Source organism: Callorhinchus milii, unplaced genomic scaffold (assembly GCF_018977255.1).
Source record: "Callorhinchus milii isolate IMCB2004 unplaced genomic scaffold, IMCB_Cmil_1.0 Scaffold4, whole genome shotgun sequence".
Classification (NCBI taxonomy): domain Eukaryota; kingdom Metazoa; phylum Chordata; class Chondrichthyes; order Chimaeriformes; family Callorhinchidae; genus Callorhinchus; species Callorhinchus milii.
Window position 1 is genome coordinate 32,845,729 of NW_024704745.1, and position 10,063 is coordinate 32,855,791.

General features: G+C 40.0%; 1 non-coding gene across 1 annotated transcript; it reads left to right on the forward strand.

The window, feature by feature from the left end:
• Nucleotides 1-2,041: 2,041 nt before the first annotated feature.
• Nucleotides 2,042-2,113, forward strand: trnat-ugu. Its single transcript has one exon. It is a non-coding gene; the product is annotated as a tRNA-Thr (tRNA).
• The last annotated feature ends 7,950 nt before the right edge of the window (nt 2,114-10,063 follow it).

The window sequence follows — 10,063 nt, forward strand, 5'->3', positions numbered from 1 at the left end:
AGCTCACACACTCGGCTCGGGTCCAAAGCCACAAGTGTCGAGCATCTTGGGATGTCCTTCTAATGTGAAAGCAATAACAAAATTAATTTTGCAAAATACCCTTTGCAATATACCAGAGGCCTGACATTCCACCTAATCTTAGTTTGTGATCATTTTGTCTTAAAATTTAAAATGGCACAGAATTGTGGAAAAGTCAATATTGATTTGAAAGAGGCTCTTTATGCAAACTACAAAAAAGGTTTCCAAATTAAGAATTAATTTCCACAATTCTGCAGGATCTTAAAATTTAATTTAAAACAGCATAAGGCTTATACAATTGGGTGAAATTTCAGGCGTATGTTTCCTTATATTGCATTATATTATATTGCATATATTATGCATTATATTGAATTTTAATGTTTCATATATAATAATTATGGAAAAGTTCACATTGCACATGGGTAACTACCAAAGAAAAGATTGTAAAAGACTAGGACTCAGTCAGACCTTGCCTTCTGAGAATCAGATATGAGCTTACAAGAAGAAATTAATTCAGTGGTTAGTTAATAAGTAAGAAATTATTTGAATGAATAAAATAGACATTTAGTTAAAAACCCTTACAGTAATGTTTCAGTAGTATCGAAGGAATGTCTGGGATTTTAGCAAAGCTCCAGGAACTAACACTGGAATATTTGGATTAATAAATGTCTGTTGTAAACTGCTGAGAAAATACCAAACTATTATAGTTGCAGTGGTGTTTGTTTTGTACTTGTGCCAAACAACCAGCATGCTGGACACAGGCTCAGAACTTCCACATATGTATAATGCAACTACATAACCCCCTGCCAATCATTGTGTCTGCACCACTCATTGAAAAAAAATTGTCATTTGTATTGGCTGGTGGATTATGTGAAAAAATACTTTATACATCGTTAACAAAACAGTAAACAGTAAAAAAAACTACAAATCAGCAGATGTACACAGGATCTGGCCAACAATCTCCCCAAATAAAATTGTCCATTCACTTCATGGGACATTGGTGTGTGCAAATTGGCTACCATGTTCATCTACAAATATGTAGTCACTATACTTCACAGTAACATTATGTGAAACACTTTGAGACATCTTCCCATTGTGATAAGGTGCTATATCAAATGTATTATTATTATTAATATTATTATTATTATTATCATAAGGATTGCAAGGTTGTCTGCCGAGAGACTGACATCATCATGTGGCTGTTGCAAGTGTTAACAATCAACTTCAGTATCAGAAATGCCAACGATGCTGCCATTAGTTATGAAAACAGTCAGAAATGACTGGTGGATTATGAGCATGGAGCAGCAGAGAACAGAAATTTACTTCTCAGGCCCCAGCCCAAAACATTGACGTAGAACAGTTTAAAAGGTCAATGTTAATGTTACCCCAAGCCTCACATTAGAGGCACCCTTTTGTTTTGATCAGTCAGTTATCTGTGTTTGAGTTGGAATGGATTTGTTGCAGTATGTACACTGGGATACTGTTATGATAGCTTTGGAAGATTTGGTTTATCTGGAACTTCTTGTGATTACAACAACATTGTTTCCTGGTAGACAGTGTAATTAATTTAAGTACGCCCTTAAAATGCAGGTCACAACTTGACTCCTTTACAAACTTTGTTATTGGAATACATTGGTTAAAATGCACTAACTTTAGAGATTACATTTTACACATTTTAAATTCTCTTTGCTTTCCCGTGCACTTCATGGTCCGCCTCACTTTGTATCAGTGTGATCAGTTCCATGGAAATAATTGTCAAACTTAAATCTGCCTGACTTACAATACAAAAAAATGATTTCTCTTAGCATATAAATTTACATGTGCCGATTTAACAATAACAAATTGCATTCATTTAGATCTTTCTAAAGTATTGTATTCAATTGGGATCTTTAATGAATTAGTGGTGAAATCGCCTACACTGTGAAGTAAAGGCCACAGGACAGTTCCAGGTTTCAGTCCCAGTCTCTGCTAATTTAGCTGCCCTCAACTGGGAAAGCAGTAAGGAGACGTCATACATCAGTGAAGTCCTGTAGCTCAGTGGTTAGGGCACTCGCCTTGTAAGCGAGAGACCTGGGTTCGACTCCTGGCAGGGCAAAATGTTGGGCAAGTTTCCTACTCCACACGCCTCTGTTTACTTAGCAGTAAGTAGGAACCCGGTTGTTAGTCAATTGGCAGATCTCTCTTCTGGGGATAGTAAATCCTTAAAAAAAATTAAAAATAATAATCTGGTCACTCAATCCATGAGTGTTTGTGGGACACTGCTTTGCGCAATTGGCTGCTGCATTTCGCCCATAAAATATACAGTCACTACACTTTGCAGCGTATTCTGTGAAGTGCTTTGAGACGTCTCAAAGACGTGATAAGGCGCTATATCAAATGTAAGGATTATTATTGTTGTATGTTCAGACAGACTGGAAGGAAGTAGAGATGAACACTCAAAGCTATAACACATTATCAACTTTGCTGACATCATGATAAGTGCTTTGAGTTTCGAAAATGCAAACCACTGCATCATATTCACTCAAATTCCCAAGCCAACTCCCTCAATTAGTGCACTTATTCCTTACTGCCATTACATCACAGGTTGTTATTTTCTAATGTTTAGTATTTGCTTTATCTGTCTGTTCATTGTTTTCTCCTTTCTATTTTGTTCTTTACAAAGGATTCATTGTTATTTGCTTTATTGAACTCATTTTGAGGCGCAAAATTGAAAATTCTATTGCTGAGAAAGCACCAAATGTTAATTTCTTGTGATTTTTAAACAACTTCTCTGCGAATAAAAATGACATTTATGAATACTACTATGATAATGTAATGCTCTTAATTTATCTCTACAAAGATGTGTTTAAGCCTTTGCACAGTGGACATGAAAACAATGTATTGGAAATTAAATAATCCTCATACCCAGTTTCACATGGTCTTTGCCTCTATCACTCTCTTAATCACGTAGTCTAAGATGACACTCCAATGCAACACTGGGGGTGTGTTTCATTGTCGGAAGTGCCGTCCTTCAAATGAGATTTTAAACCAAGGTCTCATCTGCCTTTTCAGGTGAATGTTAAATATCCCATGTTACTATTCCAAAAGACAAAAGAGTTTCTCTCTCCCTGTGCCCTGGCCAACAATAAACCAAATAAAACTTGTGGAGTTTGTGGGACATTGCTGTGCACAACTAACTCCTGCATTTTTCTCACAAAAAATATAGTCAGTTCACTTTACAGTATATCATGTGAAGCAGTTTGAGATGTCTCAACATTGTGATAAGGTGCAATTTCAAATGCAAGGATTATTATTACCAAGAAAATCACATCCCCTTTGTTGCTCACATCACACTTTACTTCATCCTGGTGTTCTACATTAATCTTGAAATATAATTCAAAAGCCTGCGGGCACCGAGAATTTTGAGTTGTGATGCCTTTAGCCTGACAGTTTTTTGTGTTAAGGTGCATGGCATGAAATCTACACCTACTTAATTAAATTGTTTGAGAGACACTGTATATTATTTCAATCAGGAAGCGGAGCTTTGTTAAGTAGGAAAGCCTCTGGAGTGGGTAAATATTCTGCTGTGCTTAGTAATTATAAATTATTATTCTAATCATTCACCTAACCAACTTTTGTTTGGTATCAGGTTAGAGCACCTGATTGTACAAACTAAAACAAATCAAATGTTAAATCAACCAAAGTTGGTTTAAATGTTAAGATGCTTTCTGTGAAAGAAACCTGAACCTCGGCAGAGAAAGAAGTTGACCTTGAGAACTATCATTACTGTAGCTGGTAATGCTGTTAAAATCAACAGGAATTAAAATGGGAATATTCCAGGGAATTCAATCCTTCATTGAGGCTATTTGTGTTATGGGATCTGTGCTCATACCAAGTGCTGTTATGGAAATAGGGTGAGGTGCTTAGAGTACTGAATACTATTGCAGCTGTGCTCCTTGTAATTCCTTGAACCTATGCAACCACCGTTACATTTACTGACTTAAATTTACTGACTTTCTTTACCAGTATGGGTGAGTGAGTGATTGGAAGCAATAACTTTTTATGCCATCCTTGTTATTTTGTATTGACATGTATTTTTCGCCACTCTGCTGGATCGCCCTACATTCCTCTCTCATCTCACATTTCTTACTACTCTGTCTCCTTTTTGTCTTGTCCTTTTCTCTCTGGGTCTTTATTGTGGATTTGTTGCAGATGCCTGAACCTTCCAGCAAACACTAACTCCGAGGCTATAATCAAGACTGCTTTTGCTGACAGATGTAAACACTTGACTGCACAAATACAGATTGCTCTCTGTTAACCCTTTGGCCAATAATGCACTGTATCATGGAATTCTACAACACAGTAATATACTTACCTTCCGCACAGTGTACGTTTTAATATTTTAATTTGTTTACTTTGAGGTAAACATCTTTTCCATAAACATCCAGTGTGTAGATCAAATGACAGAAACGAGAACTAACGGTGTGATGCAGTGAGTTAGTGCACTGTCTTGAACTCAGGTTTCAATACAAGTCAGAGTGATAGGATAGGAGTCTTCAATTTCTTTCAGCTATAGGGATCATATGTGAAGTGAGTTTTGAATTCATGCCTATGACAATGTACGTTATCACACATTTAAATAAATAATAAATAATAATCCCTTTCATTTGATATAGCGCTTTATCACGTCTTCTAGACATCTCAAAGCGTTTCACAGTATATACTATAAAATGAATTGACTGTATATTTTGTGGGAGAAATGTATTTGGCACTAAAATATGTGACATTCTGACAAAGAGAGATAGACCATGGCGATTGATGGTACGGGATATGAAACATTTTACATTGGTGCAGTAGGTGGAGCCCTTCTGATGGTGGAACTTAAGAAGAACTTAGGGATTTTTTTCTCTCTGCAACTACAGTATTTGAAAAGAGAAGGAAGTTTTCACAGTGTCCTGACTCACAACACCCCAGATAAAACTGGTCATTCATGGCTGTTTGTCAGGCATTGCTGTGCAAAAAATTGGTTATCGCGTTCTTCTAGAACTATTGCACTTCACTGTAAAATCCCAAGAACTGCGTTGAGACATTTCAACGCCGTAATAAGGCATTGTATCAATGCACTTGAATTATTATTAAATATTCACCCCACCGCCTCCAAAAAAAGTTTGAACAAGCAAAATGCACTACTTAATGGTTCTAAAGTCTTTCACTTGCAGATCAAAATCAAAGTGTGTTTAGGTCACATTTTTAAAAGATTAAAACAAATCTCAATATTTATAAAATGTTATGATAGCCCAAATATGAAAAAGGTTACAATAATAACTGCTTTTGATATAGCGCCTTATCACACAATTTACTGTAAGAGGTAGTGGCTATGAACAGTCAATTCACTTTATAGTATATTCTATGAATCTGCTTTGAGACGTCTACAAGATGTGATAAGACGCTCACAGGTTCATTGATAAGGCGCTCACGAATCACAGGTTGTTTGTTATTTTCTAATGTTGCCTCACAAACAACCATGATGTGAATTACCAATATGAAATGGGGGATTGTTGGCCAGGACACAAGGAGAAACTTGCTTCTCTTTTCAATCAGGTAGTGCTTTGGGATCTTTAACTTCAGCCTAGACTATGAGTTGTGAAGTCCTGATGTGGGGCATGAGCCCACAAGCTTCTGACTGAAAGGTAAGAGTGCTGATGCCAACTGACACCCATTCTAGATAATGCATGTTGAATATAAAGTGCAGTCCTTTAATGTATAGTTCTTGAATGAATTTAAATTTTCTCATTTTAATTTATGTAAGAAAAATAAATGTTAGAAATGATAAAAAGTTGACTTATAGTTAAAGATTGTTCATAATAAGTGGAAAAAAGTTCCAATGAAGTATTTTTTGCTGATATGAATGCAAAGATAGATGTACAAATGTATAGATATAATGCAATAATTAATTATATTAACCATCATGGGCTACCTTGCTGTTTGTTTTAGGATTATGGTTCTGAGAACCATTTAAAAGGTTTTATTCTATCTGTGATAAATTGATCACAAATCCCTCTTGAAATCTTTGCTATGTTGGGTATATTTTAGCTTAATTTAATTGAAGTTGGTCATGAATATTTAGGGCATCAATCTGTTTATCCTCGCATGTCATCCATTGTAAACCAGCCCTGGGGCCAAGGTAAGTACGTGCTTACAGACAGATTCTTGAATATCTGTGACATGTTTAATAGGTAAGCTGTGAATGTGCATAAATCCAACTGAAATATTTTAGGTATGTAATAATCCAGGTATTTAAATTGTTGACCCGGAAGGAGCAGTTTTTAAGAAGCTAACATAATTCACCCATAAGTTAAATACAGAACAACGTATCACCACTGACAAACCTCTCAAACCCAGTCAGGAACCTCGGCGTTTTGTTCGACCCTGAGCTGTCCTTTCTCCCTCACATCCGCACCACAACTGGCACCGCCTTCCATCACCTCCGGAACATCGCCAGACTACGGCATTACCTCACCCCTCACGCTGCTGAAACCCTGGTTCACGCCTTTATCACCTCAAGGCTGGATTATGGGAACTCTCTCCTCGCCGGCCTTCCCGGCATCTCCCTCCACAAGCTGCAGGTCATTCAGAACTCTGCAGCTCATGTACTGTCCCGCACCAGGCTTCGGGACCACATCACTCCCACCCTCGCTCACCTCCACTGGCTCCCCATCCCCCAGAGGATCGAATTCAAGATCCTCATCCTCACCTACAAGGCCATTCACGGCCTTGCTCCCTCCTACCTCTCCAACCTACTATCCCCCTACCTACCTGCCCGTACCCTCCGTTCCTCTGGCTCCGGTCTGCTCCACGTCCCCCGCCCTAACCGCCCTACCATCGGTGGCCGGGCCTTCAGCCTCTCAGCCCCTAGGCTCTGGAACTCTATCCCCCAGTGCCTTCGCCGCCTCCTCCCTTTCCTCCTTCAAGGCCGGTCTCAAAACCTTTCTCTTTGACCGAGCCTTCAGCTCCCCTCTCGACTCTCTTCCCCCTCCTCGCTCCCTCGCATCCCTCCCCTCACCCTGACCATTTCCCCACTCCTCGCTCCCTCCCTTCCCTCCCCTCACCCTGACCATTTCCCCCCTGCTTGGGTCATGACCCAACTGTGCAGCGCCTTGGGACGTCCTCCTGACGTGAAAGGCGCTTTATAAATGGAATCTTGTTGTTGTTGTTGTTGTTACTGAGATTTTTCTTCATCCACATGAAAGCCAATCCTGTAAGTCTTGAGGGCTGGTAATGGATCTTACACATTTGTTGAAAAAGTTACACCTGTTGGATTACAGAAACTTGCTGTATTATTCTAATGTTACAATTTATCTTCCTACGACTGAACTTCTTTCATCTTTCATTGTAAGAGATGATATCTAATGGTGGGAAGTGAAGGTACTGCATATATATTGTTCTCTAAGAGATGTTAGAAGTACCTGTATTATTTACTATAGTTTAGATACCTGTGTATCAAAACTAAAAAAGAAAGCTAAGAACATGTTGGTGCATCTCCATCACTCTCTAACCCCTTCCAGCTACAGTACATGTAGGATCCTTTATTTTAAAATGTAATTTGAAATTATCAAAAATTATTAAAACAGTATAAACAAATTAATATTAATATTTCTGCACAGCAATTGCTGGGGACATGCAGGATAAATCAACTACTATAATGCCATTTCAATTTAATTTGGTTACTATTTCTGAGAACCTGCTCTCTGATTCTCCTGTTTGGTAACTTCTCGCATTCTAGGTTTATAAACATGTTAGGTCTTTGTAGTATATTGTGTGTAAGATGAACTATGTTACAATATATCAATGCATCAAACTTGATGTGGTAAACTGTCTGAGCTTTATCAAAGTTCAGTAAATCTTGGGATTGTTGTCCTTTAAACACACTCCACCCTGTGTTAATTGATAACCGTGGTGGCTGGTGACCTTTTTGACAGGTGAGATAATTTATGAGTTAGCCCCATCAAGCTGCCTTGTTCAGATAGCAACAGGCCCTTTGTGTGTGCGCAATGTCTTTAATCTCCAGTCACACTTTCCTGCTGTCACCCAGGCCCGCTGGTTGTCCCCCAGCCCCGCTCGTTCCTACCCAGACCCTCGCGTTCTCCCCCAGCCCCGCTCATTCTCGCCCAGCCCCACTCGTTCACGGGTTCCACTGGCCCCACATTTCCTGCGATCTTGGTCAGCCCGTTGGTCTCAGCTCACACAGACCAGTACTCACTGCGAGATCTTTGATTAAGCTCAGACAGTTTACTACATCAAGTTTGATGCATTGATATATTGTAACATGGTTCACCCTACACACAATATATTACAAAGGCCTAACCTGTTTATAAACCTAGAATGCGAGAAGTTACCACTTACCTCACCTAATGAAACGCCATTGATTTATTATGTAGGAACTTTTGTTTTCCTTCTGCCCCCAAGATAACATAACTCAAGAAGCCAAACTTTGCACTGCAATACAAGCAGCATGTATCAGCTTGGCTCAGTAATAGCACACTTGCCTCTGAGTCAGAAGGTTGTGGATTCAAGCTCCACGTCAGGACTTAGAATCACGTAGTCTAAACTGACACTTCAATGCAATGCTGGGAAGTACTGTCATTCAAATGAGACAACAACAACAACAAAATTACATTTATAGAGTGCCTTTCACATCGGAAGGACGTCCCAAAGTGCTGAATAGTTAGGTGATGGGGCCCGAGCATGGGGGAGAGGTGGAGAAGGGATGAGGGAAGGCAGAAAGCTGGGAGGGTGACAAAAGAGAAGGGTCTTGAGAGCGGCCTTGGAGGAGGCAAGGGAGGAAGCGAGGCGAAGGGACCGTGGGATGGAGTTCCAGAGTGTGGGGGCAGAGAGGCTGAAAGCCCGGCTGCCGATGGTAGGTCGGATCGGGCGGGAGACATGGAGCAGGCCGGAGCCCGATGAACGGAGGGAGCGGGCAGGTTGGTAGGGAGTCAGCAAGTCAGAGAGACAGGAGGGGGCAAGGCTATGGATGGCCTTAAAGGTGAGGACGTGGATCTTGAACTCGATCCTCTGGGGGATGGGGAGCCAGTGGAGTCGGGTGAGGGTGGGAGTAATGGGGTCATGGAGCCTGTGCGTGAGAGTACACGAGCTGCAGAGTTTTGGATGATCTGCAGCTTGTGAAGAGAAGAGTTGGGAAGGCCGATGAGGAGGGAGTTCCCGTAATCGAGCCATTAAACTGTTTGTCTGACTGTTCAGGTGTACTTTAAAGATCCCATGGCACAATTTAAAAAGAGAAGGGAGTTTCTCCCGGTGTCCTGGACAACAACCCCCCCAAATGAAATTGATCACTCATTCGATAGCTGTTTGTGGGACATAGCTGCGCGCAAGCTGGTTGCTGCTATTTGCCCACAAAAAAATGCAGTCAAACCCCTCTCCAGAATATCGTGTGAAGTGCTTTGAGACGTCTTGATGACACAATAAGGCACCGTGTCAAAATCAAGGACGAATCCTTAGGAGATTTCTTCCAGTAAACCTTTTTTTTCGCATTTCACTTGAATGTAATATTGTTATGCGTAATGATATATATAGATATCTTCCAAAATTGCCACAGAGTTGCATAGTAATTGATTAGCAATTGTTCCTGGGTTTTGGTGAAGGGGTAGGTACACCTCAAAAGTTAACCTGCCTTAAATAAACAAACAAGCAAACAAACAAACACAGAATAATAATAATAATAATCCTTGCATTTGATATAGCGCTTTTCACGTCGGGAGGACCTCCCAAAGCGCTTCACAGAACACACTGTAAAGTGAATTGACTGTATATTTGTGGGCGAACGCGGCGGCCAATTGCGCACAGCAATGTCCCACAAACAGTCGTGGATTGAAGATGACCAATTTATTATTGGTTTTGGAGGGATTATTATTAGGCTCTGTGTGGAGTAAGGAAACTTGCCCAAGGTTTCGCCCTTATTTATTTATTTATTTATTTAGGGCAATAAATACACGGCAAGTGTATCAGCACCTAAAAGAGAACCCGACCCTTCTCTGTCAGAAAAATTATT